This window comes from Lucilia sericata, unplaced genomic scaffold (assembly GCF_015586225.1).
Source record: "Lucilia sericata isolate MDLA Ls3-8-SP2 unplaced genomic scaffold, ASM1558622v1 Contig000769F_arrow, whole genome shotgun sequence".
Lineage (NCBI taxonomy): Eukaryota > Metazoa > Arthropoda > Insecta > Diptera > Calliphoridae > Lucilia > Lucilia sericata.
The window spans coordinates 45,678-70,000 of NW_023994765.1; the positions used below are offsets into that span (position 1 = coordinate 45,678).

Below are 24,323 nucleotides of genomic sequence, written 5' to 3' on the forward strand. Positions count from 1 at the left end.
CTAGAACTGAACTAGAACTGAACTAGAACTGAACTAGAACTGAACTAGAACTGAACTAGAACTGAACTAGAACTGAACTAGAACTGAACTAGAACTGAACTAGAACTGAACTAGAACTGAACTAGAACTGAACTAGAACTGAACTAGAACTGAACTAGAACTGAACTAGAACTGAACTAGAACTGAACTAGAACTGAACTAGAACTGAACTAGAACTGAACTAGAACTGAACTAGAACTGAACTAGAACTGAACTAGAACTGAACTAGAACTGAACTAGAACTGAACTAGAACTGAACTAGAACTGAACTAGAACTGAACTAGAACTGAACTAGAACTGAACTAGAACTGAACTAGAACTGAACTAGAACTGAACTAGAACTGAACTAGAACTGAACTAGAACTGAACTAGAACTGAACTAGAACTGAACTAGAACTGAACTAGAACTGAACTAGAACTGAACTAGAACTGAACTAGAACTGAACTAGAACTGAACTAGAACTGAACTAGAACTGAACTAGAACTGAACTAGAACTGAACTAGAACTGAACTAGAACTGACTGAACTGAACTGAACTAGAACTGAACTAGAACTGAACTAGAACTGAACTAGAACTGAACTAGAACTGAACTAGAACTGAACTAGAAACTGAACTAGAACTGAACTAGAACTGAACTAGAACTGAACTAGAACTGAACTAGAACTGAACTAGAACTGAACTAGAACTGAACTAGAACTGAACTAGAACTGAACTAGAACTGAACTAGAACTGAACTAGAACTGAACTAGAACTGAACTAGAACTGAACTAGAACTGAACTAGAACTGAACTAGAACTGAACTAGAACTGAACTAGAACTGAACTAGAACTGAACTAGAACTGAACTAGAACTGAACTAGAACTGAACTAGAACTGAACTAGAACTGAACTAGAACTGAACTAGAACTGAACTAGAATGAACTAGAACTGAACTAGAACTAAACTAGAACTGAACTAGAACTGAACTAGAACTGAACTAGAACTGAACTAGAACTGAACTAGAACTAGAACTGAACTAGAACTAGAACTGAACTAGAACTGAACTAGAACTGAACTAGAACTGAACTAGAACTGAACTAGAACTGAACTAGAACTGAACTACAACTGAACTAGAGCTAGAACTGATCTGGAACTGAACTAGAGCTGAAATAGAACTGAACTAGAACTGATCTAGAACTGAACTAGAACTGAACTAGAACTGAACTAGAACTGAACTAGAACTGAACTAGAACTGAACTAGAACTGAACTAGAACTGAACTAGAACTGAACTAGAACTGAACTAGAACTGAACTAGAATTGAACTAGAACTGAACTAGAACTGAACTAGAACTGAACTAGAACTGAACTAGAACTGAAATAGAACTGAACTAGAACTGAACTAGAACTGAACTAGAATTGAACTAGAACTGAACTAGAACTGAACTAGAACTGAACTAGAACTGAACTAGAACTGAACTAGAACTGAACTAGAACTGAACTAGAACTGAACTAGAACTGAACTAGAACTGAACTAGAACTGAACTAGAACTGAACTAGAACTGAACTAGAAATGAACTAAACTAGAACTGAACTAGAACTAGAACTGAACTAGAACTGAACTAGAACTGAACTAGAACTGAACTAGAACTGAACTAGAACTGAACTAGAACTGAACTAGAACTGAACTAGAACTGAACTAGAACTGAACTAGAACTGAACTAGAACTGAACTAGAACTGAACTAGAACTGAACTACAACTGAACTAGAGCTAGAACTGATCTGGAACTGAACTAGAGCTGAAATAGAACTGAACTAGAACTGATCTAGAACTGAACTAGAACTGATCTAGAACTGAACTAGAACTGAACTAGAACTGAACTAGAACTGAACTAGAACTGAACTAGAACTGAACTAGAACTGAACTAGAACTGAACTAGAACTGAACTAGAACTGAACTAGAACTGAACTAGAACTGAACTAGAACTGAACTAGAACTGAACTAGAACTGAACTAGAACTGAACTAGAACTGAACTAGAACTGAACTAGAACTGAACTAGAACTGAACTAGAACTGAACTAGAACTGAAATAGAACTGAACTAGAACTGAACTAGAACTGAACTAGAATGAACTAGAACTGAACTAGAACTGAACTAGAACTGAACTAGAACTGAACTAGAACTGAACTAGAACTGAACTAGAACTGAACTAGAACTGAACTAGAACTGAACTAGAACTGAACTAGAACTGAACTAGAAATGAACTAGAAATGAACTAGAACTGAACTAGAACTAAACTAACTGAACTAGAAGTGAACTAGAAGTGAACTTGAAGTGAACTAGAACTGAACTAGAAACTGAACTAGAACTGAACTAGAACTGTAACTAGAACTAGAATAGAACTGAACTAGAACTGAACTAGAACTGAACTAGAACTGAACTAGAACTGAACTAGAACTGAACTAGAGCTAGAACTGATCTGGAACTGAACTAGAGCTGAATTAGAACTGAACTAGAACTGAACTAGAACTGAACTAGAACTGAACTAGAACTGAACTAGAACTGAACTAGAACTGAACTAGAACTGAAACTAGAACTGAACTAGAAACTGAACTAGAACTGAACTAGAACTGAACTAGAGAACTGAACTAGAACTGAACTAGAACTGAACTAGAACTGACTAGAACTGAACTAGAACTGAACTAGAACTGAACTAGAACTGAACTAGAACTGACACTAGAACTGAACTAGAACTGAACTAGAACTGAACTAGAAACTGAACTAGAACTGAACTAGAACTGAACTAGAATGAACTAGAACTGAACTAGAACTGAACTAGAACTGAACTAGAACTGAACTAGAACTGAACTAGAACTGAACTAGAACTGAACTAGAACTGAACTAGAACTGAACTAGAACTGAACTAGAACTGAACTAGAACTGAACTAGAACTGAACTAGAACTGAACTTAGAACTGAATTAGAACTGAACTAGAATGAACTAGAACTGAACTAGAAACTGAACTAAACTGAACTAGAACTTGAACTAGAACTGAAACTAGAACTGAACTAGAACTGAACTAGAACTGAACTAGAACTGAACTAAAACTGAAACTAGAAACTGACTAGAACTGAACTAGAACAGAAACTAGACCTATATTAGAACCGAACTAGACCTATAATTGAACTAGAACGAGATAGAAATTAATTACTCCTCTTTTGCATCCTTTTGAGAACTTACAAATAATATTAATTTTAAATTGTAAAATGTATTACAAAAAGTATTATAGAGATAGCTCCCTTTTTAATATCTATGATATAAGAGTCTGTGGTTATTTTTGCAAACTTTTTTTTGTGTAGTTTTTGCTGTTGTTTAGATTTTTTTCTCTTCCATTTTAATAATATTTACTTTAAACAATACCAATTGTTTTAGTTGTATGTTGTATATATTTGGTGATCCATTGAAAAACGGTTACTGACCGCTATTGATACTCCTAAACTTTTTGCTGATGTTGGCCATTGTTGTTGCTGCTATATGTTGCTCTAAAACGAACAAGAAAAGGTGCAGCTGTGTAACAAAATCTTTGTGTTTTTTCTATTCAATACAGCTGTTGTAGTTGTTCGTTAACTAAAGTGCACTTCGTTTAAATAAAGGCACAAATAAAATAGAAATAAACCATGTTTAAGCTATAGTCCACAAAAAAACTCTAAATTTTTCAAACTACTCTCTACGAAAATACTATTGAAAACTGTAGTAGAAAAATCGCAAAAAATAAATAACATCTATTTGCTAAACAAAAAGAATTGTTCAACAATCGCTTATTTCCAATTGAATGCACTGCTAACGTACTATATGCAACAAAAACAAATAACAGCAGCAACAACATGAACTACAACAACATCAATGTTGGTTGGTATTCAACTAAACTCCACTTCCAATTTTACAACAACTAAAAACAGTTAAGTGTTGTAACCTTAGCGAAAGCATTTTTATTTTATTTCATTTTTTGTTTTTGTTGCTATTGCATTTTTATTTAATAAAAATCCCTTTGAAAAATCGCTTAAATCGTTTAGGAAGAGGTCATAGTTTTTATAAAACTAGCAACATACATGAATATCCTCATCCCATCTTTAGGTTGGATGATGTGTGCACTTGTATATTTAAAAGGGGGAAAGTACTTTTAATATTTGGATAAAATTTATTAAGTATTTTGTGTTGAAGTTTTAATATTAGAATTTAATAAAAATAAAATAAAATTTAAGAAAATTTTTCGTGTTCAAAAGGACGAGATGTAAAAAGTAATTTCGATGCTAGGTTTGCTCCTAAAAAAATGTTTCCAAAACCCATTTTGTCCCATAAGGTAATATAAAGACAATAGATCTGCTGCATTAGATCTGAAATTGGAACTAGAATTGAACCAGAACTGAACTAAAACTGAACTAGAACTGAACTAGAACTGAACTAGAAGTGAACTAGAACTGAACTAGAACTAAACTAGAACTGAACTAGAATTGAACCAGAACTGAACTAAAACTGAACTAGAACTGAACTAGAACTGAACTAGAACTGAACTATAACTGAACTAGAACTGAACTAGAACTGAACTAGAACTGAACTAGAACTGAACTAGAACTGAACTAGAACGGAACTAGAACTGAACTAGAACTGAACTAGAACTGAACTAGAACTGAACTAGAACTGAACTAGAACTGAACTAGAACTGAACTAGAACTGAACTAGAACTGAACTAGAACTGAACTAGAACTGAACTAGAACTGAACTAGAACTGAACTAGAACTGAACTAGAACTGAACTAGAACTGAACTAGAACTGAACTAGAACTGAACTAGAACTGAACTAGAACTAGACTGAACAGAACTAGACTAGAACTGAATTTGAACTGAACTAGAACTGAACCAGAACTGAACTAGAACTGAACTAGAACAGAACTAGAACTGAACTAGAACTGAACTAGTACTGAACTAGAACTGAACTAGAACTGAACTAGAACTGAACTAGAACTGAACTAGAACTGAACTAGAACTGAACTAGAACTGAACTAGAACTGAACTAGAACTGAACTAGAACTCAACTAGAACTGAACTAGATCTAGAACTGAACTAGATCTAGAACTGAACTAGAACTGAAGTAGAAACTGAACTAGAACTGAACTAGAACTGAACTAGAACTGAACTAGAACTGAACTAGAACTGAACTAGAACTGAACTAGAACTGAACTAGAACTGAACTAGAACTGAACTAGAACTGAACTAGAACTGAACTAGAACTGAACTAGAACTGAGCTAGAACTGAACTAGAACTGACCTAGAACTGAACTAAAACTGAACTAGAACTGAACTAGAACTGAACTAGAACTGAACTAGAACTGAACTAGAACTGAACTAGAACTGAACTAGAACTGAACTAGAACTGAACTAGAACTGAACTAGAACTGAACTAGAACTGAACTAGAACTGAACTAGAACTGAACTAGAACTGAACTAGAACTGAACTAGAACTGAACCAGAACTGAACTATAACTGAACTTGAACAAACCTATTCTTCTTGAACTAATCTATTCTGCATGTTTAAGGATCTTTTGGGGTCCACAATTTCTTTATAAAACTAAATTACACAAACAATTTAATAGCAACATTATTTAAATTTAGCGACCACCCTCTGCGATCAACAAATCTCACAACTCTTTATCCCATAATGGAATTACATAATGTCCCGCTTCACCAAAAAAAAAAAGGCTCATTTAGTCCAATAAAGTTCAACTTATTTGATCCTCATGTTTTCGACCAACTACATGCAAATTCCCCGATCGAAAGGTGCGACTATGAATTGTGAGTGGAACATAAAGTTAATGTAACATTCCTACCAGCTTTTTTTTCTAGCTTTTTATATAGAAAAAAAATACACGTTGCATTCGCCATGTGTAAACCACCATACAAATCTCAGCCCTCCTCTATGTAGACACGAAACTATTTAACCTTACGGTAGCCTGCCAACAATATTGTTTTTTTGAAATGATTTTTGCCGCCACAGTTTGATATATTATGCTATAGTGTGGCTTTTTTTCTTGCTTTTTTAAGGTTTATTTCTTGGAGTTTTTCATTTAGTTGTTGGTTTTGAAAAACGTATTGAATTGAAAGTGGTGGTCGGTCATAAGTTATTGTTTTTAATTTAAAGTCCTAAGACATACATTCATATAAATCCCATTTAAATGACGCCGTTTTGTGAACGTGTTTTTAATGTAGCCTGCTAGAGTTATGTTGAAAATTATATGTATTTACAATTTTCTATGGCATTTGCAACTTTTAGAGTAATATTAAATTTAAACATTTTGTTTTAAAGTTATTTTATTACTTCATTCTTTAGATTACTCAAATTTAAAAAATATTTAAAATCGTAGAAATTAGGAGGTCCAAGCTTGAGTGTTAAAAGATCGTACATTGATTCGTAAATGCTAACATCATGTTTGTTGTTGTTGACTTAAGTTTATTCACACGTGTTTATGTTGACGATCTTGTCACATACATATATATATATATATATATATATGATTAGATCTGATGACATATCAATATGTGGAAAATGTCCAGGAAAGGTGCTTTTTTACTAATAATCAATCCGTTTAAAACTACACTGCTGCCATTTACTAGTCTCAGATCGCTTAAACTTATTGAGACGATAGCCAAAGGATCGACTGTGAAATGCTCTGAAGCAAAGTTTATTGAGTATTATTCTCGAGGACATGGATTTTAAAACCAAAATTGATCTTTTGAACGTTTATTAATCGGATTATTTTTGGTATTCCCCATATTCCCATAAATTGTGGATCCTAGATCTAATCTAAGTTTACTTTTTTTATATTTCAGATTTGTATCTTTCTATAATATGGATTGAAACCACAATTTACAAGTAAAATTCTGGATCTTCAAGTTAAATAATACAAACAACTTCTCAACTATTTAAATAAGGGTAAGTCCACAATTTTATTATTTAAATATCACAGACCCATTTAAACGCCAATTAAGATCATTTTACAAGCACCTTTTTATGAACCATAATATTATTTTAAAATCTTCCTCTAAAAACTTTAGTCATCTTATATAGAAATATAAATTAATTAGTGGTTCGATAAAATAAAGTTTTTATTTTTACTGAAAATTTATCAAAACGACTAAAGCCACGCGTTCAACTTAAGCTTTAGTTTTACAACCAAATATTGTTCGTAGGTATGATCTTTATAAGACGCAATCGATATACATAGACACTTATGTATGCAACATAATTTATAGCCGACCAAATAGAGAACACCATAAAAAAAAACCTAAAGTGTATATTATAATCTAACCCTTACTATATAATCCAAAAAAGTACAGTATCAAGGCATAATAATAGGCACATCATTAAAATAGAAGATTTCAAGAAGTATATAAACACTTTTAAAGATATAATTCTTCTTTAAATGAGAATTAATAGGAATTACAGTCAATTTGGAATAAATATGGAACTGATCACAGATAACTAGATCACTATTTTTAGATATTAGTGTAAATTTTGTTATTCCCATCAATGTCTGTCAGAAATAAAGAGAAACTGCTCAAGTATAAAATAGATTTCAGATTGTTATTCTTTTCACTTAACTACCACCGACTTCCAATACACATTTCAACTACTTTTTACCCTAGTTTTTTGCTACTATCCTTTTCTCTTTAACCACCGACTGTAAGAAGTAGTAATATAGCAAAAGCTGTAAAAATGAATATTTGCCAGTAGCAATACTTAAACATGCTGAAATCGTGTAAAACACAACAACTCTGAAAACTCCAGCCAGGCAAATATACATATATCGAGAGCAATAGGAGCTAGAGAGAGAGAGAGAGGGACACAAAACGAAGTATATATTGCCAATTACAATGATTCAACATTAAATATTTATGGATTATAGTAACTTGTAAAGCTTTGGGGCTTTTTTTGTTATTTTAACAAATTTTGTGTTGGTTTGGCTGGCTGGATAACTGGATGGCTGGCTGGCTGATTGCTCAGTTGCTGGAGTTGGTTGGGCTAGGCCAGCAAACAATAAAAATACAACAAAATAAGCGCCTAAAACGAATGCGTCAAAATCAGAGCGCTAACTTTTAGTATCGACATCCGTATTATAGATGACAGTGATGGAAAAGAGTTAAATGAAATTGATATATTTTTAAGGGTATAAAAGGGATTTATACAAGCAGGTTTAGGAGAGACTTAGAAATATTACTTTGATGGCAAATAAAAGACTTAATCTAACCTCAAAACAGCACTCTTTAATATGATTTCGAAAATTTCTTTAATAATTCAAACAAATTTTTGTCTACTCTCTAGCCAACATTAACTTTTAAAAGATGATGACTTTTTAAAGATAAGGTTGGATTCCCTTAAATATTATAAATTAAAATAAGGAAGAATTTATAGTTGGGCATGGCCAACCATACGACCATATTTATGCAGAATATCATCGTGTTATTTGTGTTTATAAGTGAATTTTGACCATCAAGACATTTTCTGAAGGGGACTTTGTATGGGGTATAGGGTCAAATGAGACCCGATTATTACGAAATTCAGACTTATATAAAATTAAGTTTTGCCTATTTTTGAAGTGATACAAGAACATTTAACATATTTATGAGCTCAAAAGAACTATTCGGGGGTATGGTTGTATGGGGGCTATACGGAATAATGGACCGATTTTAACTATTTTCAATAGGCTTTGGGTCAAAAGAAGAGTATGTACTAAAGGTCATTATATTATCTTGAAAATAGCGTCCTATAGAGTGCGCACAAAGTTTATGTGGACACACAGACGGACGAACGGACAGACGGACATAGCTAAATCGACTCAGAAAGTGATACTGAGCCGATTGATATACACACCTTTAGGATTCCCTTCAGATATCCAGAATATTCGAAATTTACAAATTTTCAGACAACGGCACATTTAAAAGAATTGACATCGAAAAAGAGAGAGCAAGAGATTTAAATTATTGAAATTTCGTTGAAGGTCTCCTCCACCTCCCGGGTGATTAGTACCGATTGAGTAAATCTTTTTAATTTTGGGAAAGTTCTCGCTACTATTGCTATCTCAATATGAATCATATTGTGATATACTACTCGACTATGGTTAAGGTTTACCTCTTCCTGTCGGGACAATTAGGTTCGATTGACATACGAAATTGTTACATCCTTTGTCATAACATCTAGACATAAAAAGGATCTTGATTTATGGTTTGATCTATCAAATACGACTCTAGATGCTGTTGCCGAGTAACAGAACCTTGTGGTGTTGTTGCGCGGGCTTTATTATTATATTATTTACATTAACATAATCTGGACGACTTCATTCTCAAAATCGATACAACTAGGTCAATGGGAAACAATTGACTGACATTCTTGAGATAATTTAATTCCCGGGTCGGAAAAATACAGTTCTCAAACTCTGTTATAGTATTCGAATCGATCTTCGTTTTAAAAACCTAAAAGGTTTTTCCTTTAGGGCGACTGGCTGGGTTATTATCGCTTCGCTAGAATTGTAGATAGACTGGATTGCTTAGTAGTTAGTTAGTTAGTTAGTTAGTTAGTTAGTTAGTTAGTTAGTTAGTTAGTTAGTTAGTTAGTTAGTTAGTTAGTTAGTTAGTTAGTTAGTTAGTTAGTTAGTTAGTTAGTTAGTTAGTTAGTTAGTTAGTTAGTTAGTTAGTTAGTTAGTTAGTTAGTAGTTAGTTAGTTAGTTAGTTAGTTAGTTAGTTAGTTAGTTAGTTAGTTAGTTAGTTAGTTAGTTAGTAGTTAGTTAGTTAGTTAGTAGTTAGTTAGTTAGTTAGTTAGTTAGTAGTTAGTTAGTTAGTTAGTTAGTTAGTTAGTTAGTTAGTTAGTTAGTTAGTTAGTTAGTTAGTTAGTTAGTTAGTTAGTTAGTTAGTTAGTTAGTTAGTTAGTTAGTTAGTTAGTTAGTTAGTTAGTTAGTTAGTTAGTTAGTTAGTAGGTAGTTAGTTAGTTAGTTAGTTAGTTAGTAGTTAGTTAGTTATTAGTTAGTTAGTTAGTTAGTTAGTTAGTTAGTTAGTTCGTAGTTAGTTAGTTAGTTAGTTAGTTAGTTAGTTAGTTAGTTAGTTAGTTAGTTAGTTAGTTAGTTAGTTAGTTAGTTAGTTAGTTAGTTAGTTAGTTAGTTAGTTAGGGAGGATGTATATACATCAAATCCGAAGAAATACACCTAGGCCTCTATCAGGTCTGTTGTGCGCTATTTCAACAGTGCCTCAGGTGGGAATCGAACCCACCACCTCCGGTCTACAAGAACACTAACCTACCGGAGGCCACTGCCGCTCAGTAAAAGTTTAAAATGTTCATTCGTTTATCCTTTTATCCACGATGCTACTTCTATCTTATAAAGAACATATACATTGTGGAGTAGAATTGGAGGATATTGGGCCTTGGATTCCTATGGTTCATGTTCCAGGAGAGACCAATACTGTACAAGGGGGATTATAGATCAGACATATATGGAATAGGATCTTCTTCAAAAGACTGCCGGAATGAAATATTATTTGGATTATAGCTAAACAATAGGAATCGAAAGGATATTATCTAAGATCCAACCAATCCCAAGAGACTAATATCACAAACTTTCATTTTAGATAGTGTCAAAGTAGTGTCATCCCCCCAAAAGCCAAGGGAACTGACGCACTTTTAATTAAGAAGATCTGTTGGAATCCTATGATTCATATCCTAGAGTAAAAATTTATTTCTTTGAATACTTCAATGAATACCTTTACATATTTTAATAAGTGCTGCTCGAAAGTACATAATTCTCTAGTATGTTTTGTATATAACAATGATTGTGCTGTTCCTGGTGCTGTTCTTGTTCGATTTTTCTTCATTCTTTTAAGACATCGTGATGATGATTGCAAGTTAAGCGCGTGCTTACAGTCTGCTTATTGTTGCCCACATTGCCTTCTGCCTGTCGTGCTCTCATTGAACTCTAAAGGCACATTTGCAACAGGAAAATAGCGACACAGCAAACTACAAAAAAATAAACGTTGTTCTTGAAATACATTTATATTTTTTTTAATTTTCCTGTTGTAGCTATTCAGCTGTTTAAATCATTTAGCCGCCCAGAAGGTGAATTATTCTAATCTATTTTTTCCGTTTTCTTCCTTTTTGCTTTTCACCATAAAATAGAGGAAAAATTTTGTGAATGAGTGTGTTCATGCGCATTTAAGCCTGGCAGCTGCAAATTGAACTTGTAGCGATTGCAGAGCAGTTGATTTAGTTTGAAAATGGTTGGTGCTTTTAATAACTTTTGCTGTAGTTGTTCATTACAAATTTGAAATCATACTTTAATTCTTTTAATTTTTTTCTTTTGCTGACTTTTGCAAATCATTTGGCTAGATTTTTTTTTATGTCTTCCTGTCATTAGTTTGTGGAGTAAAAATTCAAATAAGTGGTTTGCTGGCTTAAGAAAAGTATAAAAAGTTTAAAAATATATGAACTGGTTTTACACTTGATTACCATACTGTGGCCTCAACATATCAACATCATCACCCAGTGCACCTCATCCAGCCACAATCAGACTTACGTACGAAAGCAAACAGCAGCAGCTGAACATGCGCACTTGTAAGTCTAAACAATAATCGTTTTTCGTTTTAGTTGTTCACCTTTTTATGGATTTTTATGATGATGATGATTGTTTTGTTTGGTTTAGTTGGGTTCTACAGTGGCTTATGTTGGTTGTTGTTTTTGGTCTTGCCATCATCTAATCCTTTCCATTAGTATTGTATGTTATTTGAGTTTGAAATAGCTTTGCTTTGCTTTTGAGTTGTTTGGTTTTGTATTGCGTCTTTTAGATTGATGTATAAAATGCACTTACTTGACATTAAGCAGCTCTAGATTTATATCTACAATCACTCAAACCAACAGTGCCAGGTAAATCTTGTACTTGTCCATGTGGCTATATGACCGTTCATCCGTCCAACTCTTCATGTATGTATGTCTTTCTGTCCATTTAGTTGTAGCTCTTGTTCTGTGTTCATTTTTTCGATTTTAACTGCTGTTCGAGTTGATTGCTCATGTTAAATTTTTATGATGGACATTTGTTTAAAAGGAAATTAAGAAAAAAAAAAATTGGAATGAAATGATCATAATAAATAATTTTTACAAAAGAATAAAAGTATGTAAAGTGTATTTTCCCGGAAATCTAAAATTAATTAATATATTGCAGTGGTATTTAAGAAGAGATTTGTTTAAGTAATATTTGAGTTATAAGCAAAAATCCATTGGGAATTATAAATTTAGAACAAATAATTTTGTTTAATTGTTACAAAGGATAAGAACTTAGATTGTTTTCAAATGATTTTTAAATATTAATATTTTGTTTCCTAGAAACATTTTGGGATTTTGGTCCAAATAAAGGGAGAGTAAGAGTATCTTCTTTGAATATTAGTTATCAATAGAGGAGCAGAAACGATCTGTTTTAAAATTGTAAAAAAAAGTTATGATCAATTTAAGTTTTTATAAAGTTTTTGATCAGTTGCGATCAGTTTTTTCGTTTAGAAAAAAAGTTTACGATCCTAGAAAATTTAAGATCAATTTTAAATTTACAAGTGATTTGCGATCTGTGAAAATCTGAAGATATACACATCAGCGGTCCTGCCAGTGTCTCTGGTGGAAATCGAACCCACGACCTCCAGTCTGATAGACTAGAACAATAACTACCCTACCTATCTGCCAGAGACACACTAACATATATTTACGATCAATTTTTAATTTATAGAAAATTTTCGATAAATTTTCCATTTAGAATAGATAATTTTTTCCAATTATGAAATATTTACGATCACTTTTTTTTTAATAGAAAATTTACAATATTTTTTAAATTTATAAATAACTTGCAATAAATTTGTCATTTTTAGATAATTTGCAATAATTTTTTTTTTACAAAAAATGTACCATAAACTTTCTGTGTAAATGTAACTGACGATCAGTCTTTCATTTAGAGAAAAACTTACGATCATTTCGTATTTTACAAAAAATTTGAAAATAATTATATTTATTAAAAATTTACGAAATATTTACTATTTAAAGAAAATTTACCATCAGTTTTAAATTTATAAAAAATTTGCAATCAACTTTTTATGAAAAAAGAAATTTATGATCAATTTTCTATTAAAAGAAAATGAACGATCAATTTTTAAAAGGTTTACGATAAATTAACAATGACTTTTCGTTTTATAGAAAATTTATGATCAATTTTGCGATCAGTTTTCTATGTACAAAAAATTACACATTTTATAGAAAATTTTTGATAAATTTGATTTTTATAAAAAATCAAACGATCATATTTATATGTTGTAATGGGAAGTTACAACCAATTTTCTATTTAAAAAGAAATACGATCAATTTACTGTTTATAGAAAATTAACGATAAAATTTTTTTTAATGGATATTTACAATTAATATTTAATTTATAAAGATTTTACGATCAATTTTGGGTGCAACATAAACTATCGATCAATTAAAAAATGTATGGTCTTTTCTCATTTTATAGAAAATTTTAATCAATTTTTTTTAATAAAGAAAACAATTGCTATCCGTTCTATATAATGGGAACTTACGATCAATTTTCTCTTAATAGAAACTTTGTATTTATAAAGAATTTGCGATCAACTTTATATGTAGTGAAAAGTTACGACCAATTTTCTACGATCAATTTACAGTTTATAGAAAGTTAACGATCAATTTTCTATTTAGATCAAATTTACGATCAACTTTGGGCGTAAAAGAAACTAATGATCGATTATTCATTTAGAGACAAATTTATGATCATTTCTCATTTTATAGAAAAATGTCGATCAATTTTTTATTTATAAAAACTTACGATCAACTCTATATATAATGGGAACTTACGATCAATTTTCTATTAAAAGAAATTTTATGATAAATTTACAGTTTATATCAAAGTAACGAGACATTTGCTGTTTATAGAAAATGGCGATAAAATTTCAATCTATAAAAAACAAGTAATAAGTTATAGTCGGGTGAGGCCGACCATATAATACCCTACACCAGTTATAAAAATAGAATGTAATTTAGTGTTCATAATAAATCATTTAAGTTGAATTGTACCTTGTCTCAGATATACTTTAGCCATATTTTTTTTGAAATAAAATTGTGTACATTTAAGTCATATTTCGAAGGGCGTTTTGTATAGGATCGAGGGTCAAATGAGGCCCTATCATCAAAAAATTTATCAGGGTCATGAAGGCTAGTATAGAACTTGGTTTTGCAGCTTTTTGTCGAAAAAGGGAAAAAGAACTTTACACGCCTGGTACCAAATTGACACCAAACTGTTTATAATTTTTCAATACCATCCGTTGTCAAAGTATATACATATGTACGTACGACAACGCTATGACAAACAATTAGTTGCCAATAGTGAGCTTACCACATTTGTTAAAATTTAGACAACCGATGTGTATAAAATTTAGATTTCGACAACGAATTGTTACAATATTGACAACCTGCGTTGTCAAAATTACATAGTGTTGTCGTACGTATGTATATACTTTGACAACGGATGTTATTGAAAATTTATAAACTCTTTGGTGTCAATTTGGCACCAGGCGTGTATATTTCCTTTTCCCTCTGTGAACTTAAAAGCCCTATTCGGGGGGGTTCAGTTTTATGGGGGCTAGATCGAATATATTGGACCGATGTTACCCATTTTCAATAAGATTCGTTTCTAGTAGAATAGAAAATCATGCGCAAAATTTCATTAAATTATCTTCAAAATTGCAACCTGTACTTTGATTACAAGGTTTACAAGCCCTTTTCCGGGCTTCAGTTGTATGGGGGCTAGGTGAAATAATGTACCGATCATAACCATTTCGTAACTGAGACAATAGAATATCATGTACCAAATTTCAAATTCACAAATGCGAAGTATGATTACAAGGTATACATGGACGGACGGACAGACGGACACAGAAAATGATTCTAAGCCGATTGGTATACTTTAAGGTGGGTATAGGACCAATTTTATTGTGCGTTACAAACATCAGCACAAACCCAAATACCCTCCCCACTAAAGTGGTGTAGGGTAAAATTATCATCATCTTTTTATTTAAAGTAGATCGGTAAACAATTTAAAGAAATTTTACGATCAGTTTTAAATTTTTAGAAAATGTTCAATTTATAGAAGAATAACGATAATTTTTTCATTTATACTAAATTTACGATTATTTTTCAATTTATAAAAACTTTACGATCATTTTTTGTATACAAAATTTACGATATATTCTCCATTTAAAGAGAGATCTATTACGATCATTCCTACATTTTTCAAAAAAATTTTAAACCAATTTTTCTTTTCAATTTTGACATTAATCGTCCAACCTTAATGATGTCACCACTAAATCCTGTTGAAAAGCTTTTCACATTTAAACCACCAAGCTTTGCGGAGATAAATAAAAAATCTACTCATAAAGAGTCTTAAAGCAATTTATACACTTAATTGATGTCGCAAACGCCAGAGACACAAGAAAATTTTTAAAGAAAAAAACAGAACTTTCATTATTTTTTTACACTAATGAATGATTCATTTTTCAACAATTCAGACAACTGATTTCCTCTGCTACTTTATTTTTTTGTTGCAAGCATTTTTTTATAGCAGTCATTAACATTAATTTAAGCTGCATTTGTTTTGTTTCTGCATTTATATTTTAGCTTAGTTTAGGGAAATGGGGTTGAATTTAAATCTTCTTGTTCACTAAATGATCGGTTAATAAATGCGACAAAATCCGAAAAAAATGTAGAAAACCAGAAAAAAGAAGTGCTAAAAAGCAAATTAATCAACTGTTTGCAAAACAAGATAGAATTTTTACTTATAATGTTTCTTTATTTAACACCAACAAATAACTACAAGTAAGCTAAATGTGATTAAGTTGGGAAGGGAGGAGTTTTGTCCTTCTTTATACAGATTTTCCGCAGAAGTTTATTTGCCAAAAGGTGGCCAGATTAGAAAAAAATGAAGCACTATATTCTACCAATAATGTTCTGAAACATATCTTTATGGAAAAAAAACTTAAAATATTGTAGAACTAAAGTTGAAACCCAAAATCTTACATTTTTAATTAGGTGGCATCTCTAATAATAATGTTAAAGTGAGTGTAATATGTATGGCAAACATTATCTTTAAACAAACAGAGTCAGTCCGTCAGTTTTCTAGATATTTGTGTTGGGTAATCGTGTTAATTTATATTGCTTTTACTGGCACTGCAAATGCAAGCAATTAATTTATGTAAATATGCGTTTTACTACATACAACAACAACAAAAACTTTAAGCACTACTAGGGTTATCAACTAGGGTTTTCATATTGGGAATTTCAGTAACAAATTCGTCACTTAAGAAATTGTTCAAAAAGTTTTTTTTAATGTTTCAGTTTTATACGTTCAATATCACGTGATTAAATTCGCATTCAGTAAGAAGCTTGTATTTTTAGTTTCATTCATTTAGCTTCCAGAAAAGTACTATTTGAAAAAAGTACTATAAAAAAAGTACTATAAAAAAAGTACTATAAAAAAAGTACTTTTTTCCCCAGTGAAATAGCAAAAATTTGATTACAATATATATTACAGAGTTAGTCCATAAATTAATAGGAATAATTCAATAAACCGAAAAAGTTTTCTTAATGTACTAAAAAAAGTACCATAAATACAGTTTCTCCCTTTTACACCCAAAAAGGACTGAAATTTACAAAAGTACGAAACAGGTGTCTCATAATTTTGCGAGATGTATCCAAAATATTTATAAAAATTTTATTATGTTAATTAGTTCAAAAGTTATAAAGGGCCAAAAAAGGTACCAAAATCATCTTTGTTACACATTTTTATCCCTTAAAAGTACAAATTTCAAAAAAGTACCAGACAGATTTTAAGAGTAGATACAGGTGCATTTAAAATTTTTCTTTTATCACTCTTAACTTAAACACATGTACAGTCAAAATTTCATGATTCTAGGTTCAAACCGTTTGGGCTGTGCGATGATGAATCAGTCAGTCAGTAGCGCTACTCTTTTATATATATAGATTTAGTATAAAATTCCTAGAATGGAAAACCCTATCAACAACTAGATTTCAGTATTTTAAAGCAACATTAGTTTTAGTGTCCACTCAGCAGCCAGTCAGTGGCACTAAAGTGCCAGCAAAGTGAAAAGTTGTTCAAGGGATGTAAACTAAATTAAAAGTAATTAATTGTAATGGAAAATATTAAAAGCGATTAGAAAATTATGAACTTTTTCAATTGAAAATAATTTCAAAACAAAAAAAAACTGTCTGCAAATGTTTGTATTTCTTTCACTAAAAGGAAGCAAATTGCATTAAAATCCACCATAAAGCGCTAAGTTAGTTTTCCAGTTCATGTTAACAAAAAACAACACAAAGCTTAATAATTCTTTATACGCCTCATTTAAGAGACAAATCCGATTAAGTATAAAATTTCGTATTTAATTTGGTTTTAAGCTCGATTTTTCATGTGTGCTGTTGTTGTTTTTTCTTTTTTCTCTCACTTTTTTTCCTACACGTTTGTTTGCGGTTCAGTTCAAAGATTCTTGAAAAAGAACAAAAAAAAAAGAAGGATCCTTTTTTAAACAAAGTCTCAAAATTCGTATTTATTATTCAAAACCAAACTAAAACAAATTTAAACGAAAATGTAGCAACAACAACAACAACAGCAGAACCGCAGTAGTATTAAGCATTATGCCACAATCGGGCATTATGTGCTGTATAAAATCGAGCAACCATTGAGTGTCATATATTTGAAAAATAAAACGTAGGAATAAGAAAAAAAGCACCAGCAAACAATATATATAAAAAACACCAAAGATTAATATTTCAAAATAAATTTTAAGGAGAAAATATATTTAAAAATTGCATTGGGAAGGAGAAAAAGTAATTTCATACTTAATATTTTAAAAGCTAATAATATAGAAAATCAATCTTTATACTCTACATTACTATAGTCGGGAATTTATTATGCATTTGTGCTGATGTTTGTAGCACACACAAATATTGGTCCTACACCCATCTTAATCACTTCTTAGTCGGTTAAGCTATGTCCGTCTGGTGATGATCAAAAGTATCCTCGGCATTTCCTTGGAATGATTTGACATGAGGTCGAACCAGAGCACCATATAATCTGGCACTAAGGGTGGCCAGTTGGCTATAAGACTTGTAGTGGCTGTGGTTTAAAACCCAAATTCGCGGGGACTGATTTATCATATGCAGTATATGACTGAATTCTGTTGCCATCTCAACAGTTGTCTTTGGGTAATGTTACAGAGCAACTTATGCTGGATAACTTTTCGCGTAGTAGGGCACCAGTATAGGTTGGAGAAATCTCAGGTTGACACTTGGCAGATGCCTGTCATTCCGTAGATCGTTCTTTATGATCTGATAATGGAACAGATGTAAGTGGTGAACGATCGGGAAAGTCTCTTCTGCCCGAGTTAATGGGAATTGGATTTTAAATAAAGCAAATCTTTCGTGACACCAAAAGGGTTGTAACCTTCCGGTATACCGAAATTTTGATTTCCCCTATTGCTGATGTTGTCTCCCCTTCTATTGACTTTCCGCTACGGGGCTACTATGGGAAGATATTAGATAGCTCGAGTACTTCAGAAAAGTGAGTTCCTGAGTTCTTCATAGTGTAAGTTAGTTAGTAGTTAGTTAGCTAGTTAGTTAGTTAGTTAGTTAGTTAGTTAGTTAGTTAGTAGTTAGTTAGTTAGTTAGTTAGTTAGTTAGTTAGTAGTAGTTAGTAGTTAGTTAGTTATGTTAGTTAGTTAGTTAGTTAGTTAAGTTAGTAGTTAGTTAGTTAGTTAGTTAGTTAGTTAGTTAGTTAGTTAGTTAGTTAGTTAGTTAGTTAGTTAGTTAGTTAGTTAGTTAGTTAGTTAGTTAGTTAGTTAGTTAGTTAGTTAGTTAGTTAGTTAGTTAGTTAGTAGTTAGTTAGTTAGTTAGTTAGTTAGTTAGTTAGTTAGTTAGTTAGTTAGTTAGTTAGTTAGTTAGTTAGTTAGTTAGTTAGTTAGTTAGTTAGTTAGTTAGTTGTTAGTTAGTTAGTTAGTTAGTAGTTAGTTAGTTAGTTAGTTAGTTAGTTAGTTAGTTAGGTAGTTAGTTATTGAGTTAGTTAGTTAGTTAGTTAGTTAGTTACTTAGTTAGTTAGTTGGTTAGTTAGTAGTTAGTTAGTTAGTTAGTTGGTTAGTTAGTTAGTTAGTTAGTTAGTTAGTTAGTTAGTTAGTTAGTTAGTTAGTTAGTTAGTTAGTTAGTTAGTTAGTTAGTTAGTAGTTAGTTAGTTAGTTAGTTAGTTAGTTAGTTAGTTAGTTAGTTAGTTAGTTAGTTAGTTAGTTAGTTAGTAGTTAGTTAGTTAGTAGTTTGATGTTCTGTATTCTTTTGTTTGATTAATATGGATAAAACCTTTTCCGTAATCTTTGCCGAAATTATATTTTCTCCTAACCAATAAAATTAATCGTAACAGAAACTTGGGTATGAGCATTGTTTAAAATCACAAAATTAAAACCAATCCAAAGAAATATTCATTCCATAATTTACATTTTGGGTAAAATTTTAAGATTTATGTGTATAATTTTTTTGGAAGATACATTAAAGGAAATTGATTAAAAACAAATGAAAGAAATGTAGTTGTATGCATAAAACTAATTTTCATTTAAAATTAACTTTTGTGAAAAAATAAATTGTTAAATAAGGATTAAAAACTCAGTTGGTAGAAATACATATGTATGAGAAAAAAATCCTTACACTTTATTAAGATTTAAGGTAAGGCCTTTTTAAAACGAACCTTGTAGTGTTTTTTAATTTAATTTTTATAAAGCTTTTTATTAATATTGTACTAGGATTTTTTTGATAAATCGTTGTCTGTCCTGTTTTTCAGTAAAGTGTGCTCAGCTGTCAGATTTCGTCCATTGTTTTCTATATGCAAGAAATCAACTGCTATATTCATCGACAAATGTCAATTTATTTTCAATATTGTTCAACTAAGACCCCACTCAGTAAGCCAGCAAAATAGGAACAATACATTGTTGCATAGTCTATGATCAAGCAGATCACTTAGCAAATCATTTGATTGGTTAAATCAAATGTTTTCCTAAATGGGCACACTCCAATAAAGTAATTTCAGAACTATTCATACTCCAAACGCTATCTTCGTTTAAAGACATTTTGGACATTTTGTCTACACAAACCATATAATGCATTTGTTAAGTGATTTAATTGTTTATGACACAAATATTCCTATTTTACAAAAATAAACGATCTCACATTAGACCAAATCAAATGTAATAAAATATACGCTGGACAGACAACATTTACAATTTACGAGCTTGTTGGTCAATGTATGGAAAACAAATAATAAAACTATTTTATGGCACCATCTCTTGCCTAACAGCCAGCCAGTCAACTAACTATCAACATCTCGCACATTTGCCAATTGACATTATTTGCCAGTTCATTTATAGATTTATGCAACACAGCAAAAATAAACGTTAAATTCTTTAACTTCATTCATCCTCATGGAATCAGCAGACACATGAGGCAAGCAGCGCAAAAACTTAACTCTCAAGTAGTTGAAAATTCAATACTTGTGTGATTGTGGTTTATGAAAAGTCTTGGGATCTGTTCAAACTCTGTGTGTGTTTGGTCGATTTGTCTATGTGAATAGTAAAACCGCTCGGTTTTACTACTCCATTTTTTGTGAAATTTTCTGTGCATCTCTAATTTCAGAACTAGTTTCGGAAGACCTTCTTCCTCCATTTAATACATAGTATAAAAGCTTTTCGATTAAAAATACTTTTGTCATAAAAAGTTTACCAAAAAAGCTTTTCTCTAAAAACTTTTTATGTTAAAAGTTTAATCATTTATGATTTCTTTTCTGTAATTTTTTTTTACATAAAGCTTTACTTATGCATAAAAGCTTATTTTGACATAAAGCTTTATTTTTTATAAAAGCTTTTTCATATAAAGATTTTATAAAAATACTTTCTTGATGTTTTTTGGCAAAAAAATATTTTTGTTTTTGTTAAAAGCTTTTGACATAAAAGCTCCTACAAAGATTTTAAACTACACTAAGTGGCTTTTCGATTAAAAATACATAGTATCAATTAAAAGCTTTTTATGGTGTTTTAGCAACAGCTTTTTTATAAAAAATGTTTCAGAAATAGCTTTTTCATAATATTGAGTTTTACCATAAAAACATTTTAAGACACAATTTTATACAGCTTTTCTATAAAAAAATAATGAAAAGCTTTTCTTATTTTTACATAAAGCTTTATTTTTTTTTAAGGTTTTGTAAAAATACTTTCTTGAGGTTTTTTGTCAAAAAATATTTTTGTTTTTGTTAAAAGCTTTTGACATGAAAGCTCCTGCAAAGATTTTAGACTTCAATAAGTGGATTTTCGATTAAAAATCGTTTCTCTTAAAAGGGTTTTATGGTGTTTTAGCAACAGCTTTTCTATAAAATTTTTTTTCAGAAACAGCTTTTTCATAATTTTGAATTTTACCATAAAAAACGTTTTATGACACAATTTTTTACAGATTTTCTATAAAAAATCATGAAAAGCTTTTCTCTTAAAAGTTTTGTTTATAAAAAAACATTTTTTAAGCTTTTCTCATAAAAAGCATTTTTAATAAAACTTTTTTGAATAAAAGTCTCTTGAGGATTTTTCGCAAAAGTCTATTTCGTTAAAAGCTTCTTTCATTAAAGCTTTTACTATTCGTTCAATATTAGACCTATCTTCATTTACATAATGTCTTGTATAAGTATAAAACGAGTTGTAGTTGTTATATTTGTTCATCTCATAAATATTTGTGTTAATTTCAATTTGTGCTGTGGTTGAATGAGACAAAAAAAAAATTGCACAAAAAAATCATAATCATAGAAATTGTGCCAATACTTAAACTATATTTTTATGAGTATTTTCAATTAATGAAAATCATAAAAACATATTTTACGCATACTTTATAGTCATGCAACTGGACATAGTGCTGCAGCAACTGTAGCAGCAACAACTGCAAAAGCAGACAACCAACAACCATCAATTGAAGGAAATTGCAATATTGCATGTGACAATAATTAAGTGAATTGAGAGCAATCAAGTGTTTGTCAAGTGAAAGCCAGCAGTACAAACCATTCTTTTTTCTTTCGAATATTAAAAATGCCATAATATGCTTGAAAATGTTATAATAAATTTAAGTTTTAAGTGAATTTGTCTGTTGTGATTAAAGGAAATATTTGGCCACATAAAGAGAATCTCATTTGCATGTGGGTTGACAGGTGATTGGTATACGTGGGCTTCTTTTAACTTATATAGGGAAATGTGAAACTTTATTTGTTATGGGTTTTTGAGTATAAAATTTCGAGATTGTAATTTCTTTTTATTGAATGCCATGTTGTACGAAAAATGTGGAGGTTTTCGTTGGAAAATCACTTCTTAAGGAAAATAAAAATAATATAAAAATTCTGGTTTTAAACCCTGACTAACGTTAGGTAGTTAGAATTTGAAGTGAACTAGAACTGAACTAGAACTGAACTAGAACTGAACTAGAACTGAACTAGAACTGAACTAGAACTGAACTAGACTGAACTAGAACTGAACTAGAACTGAACTAGAACTGAACTAGAACTGAACTAGAACTGAACTAGAACTGAACTAGAACTGAACTAGAACTGAACTAGAACTGAACTAGAACTGAACTAGAACTGAACTAGAACTGAACTAGAACTGAACTAGAACTGAACTAGAACTGAACTAGAACTGAACTAGAACTGAACTAGAACTGAACTAGAACTGAACTAGAACTGAACTAGAACTGAACTAGAACTGAACTAGAACTGAACTAGAACTGAACTAGAACTGAACTAGAACTGAACTAGAACTGAACTAGAACTGAACTAGAACTGAACTAGAACTGAACTAGAACTGAACTAGAACTGAACTAGAACTGAACTAGAACTGAACTAGAACTGAACTAGAACTGAACTAGAACTGAACTAGAACTGAACTAGAACTGAACTAGAACTGAACTAGAACTGAACTAGAACTGAACTAGAACTGAACTAGAACTGAACTAGAACTGAACTAGAACTGAACTAGAACTGAACTAGAACTGAACTAGAACTGAACTAGAACTAGAACTGAACTAGAACTGAACTAGAACTGAACTAGAACTGAACTAGAACTGAACTAGAACTGAACTAGAACTGAACTAGAACTGAACTAGAACTGAACTAGAACTGAACTAGAACTGAACTAGAAACTGAACTAGAACTGAACTAGAACTGAACTAGAACTGAACTAGAACTGAACTAGAACTGAACTAGAACTGAACTAGAACTGAACTAGAACTGAACTAGAACTGAACTAGAACTGAACTAGAACTGAACTAGAACTGAACTAGAACTGAACTAGAACTGAACTAGAACTGAACTAGAACTGAACTAGAACTGAACTAGAACTGAACTAGAACTGAACTAGAACTGAACTAGAACTGAACTAGAACTAGAACTGTACTAGAACTGAATTAGAACTGAACTAGAACTAAACTAGAACTAAACTAAAACTAAACTAGAACTAAACTAGAACTGAACCAGAACGGAACTAGAACTGAACTAGAACTGAACTAGAACTATTCTAGAACTGAACTAGAACTGAACTAAAACTAAACTAGATCTGAACTAGAACAGAACTGAACTACAACTGAACTAGAGCTGAACTACAACTGAACTACAACTGAATTACAGATGAACTACAACTGAACTAGAACTGAGCTAGAACTGAACTAGAACTGAACTACAACTGAACCAGATCTGAACTAAAACTGAGGTTTTTATTTAGTCAGTTTTTAATTTAAAAATTATATTAGATTATTTCCTTAGCTAGTGTAAACCCTTTACAATTACACACATTTTAAACAGAAAACCAAACATTATTTTTTAACGAGACAAGAAAAAACATCATTTACATAAACCTTGTTAAAGAAAAAAAAAGTTAATTAAAAAAATTCACTAACAAAAACATTTAAGTAAAAACATCATGTTCACACTAATTTTTAAAAACATCATTTACTATAACAAATTTAATAATGAATTTTTTCCATTTCTTCACGTTCATTCCAACATATCTATAAATTCCAAACATTTAATCATCAATCATTTAGAGAAAAAATTTAGCATCTTTTATAGGAGATTTTTTTTTGATAAAATTTATAGAC

General features: G+C 31.0%; 1 protein-coding gene across 1 annotated transcript in view; it reads left to right on the forward strand.

Annotated features, from left to right (window-relative positions):
• Nucleotides 1-6,924: 6,924 nt before the first annotated feature.
• Nucleotides 6,925-24,323, forward strand: part of LOC119607960 (fringe glycosyltransferase) — a 126,329-nt gene continuing 108,930 nt past the window's right edge. Inside the window, exon 1 of the mRNA XM_037962134.1 lies at nt 6,925-7,004. The gene's annotated coding sequence lies outside the window, so the exon portion shown is untranslated. The remainder of the gene's footprint in view (nt 7,005-24,323) is intronic.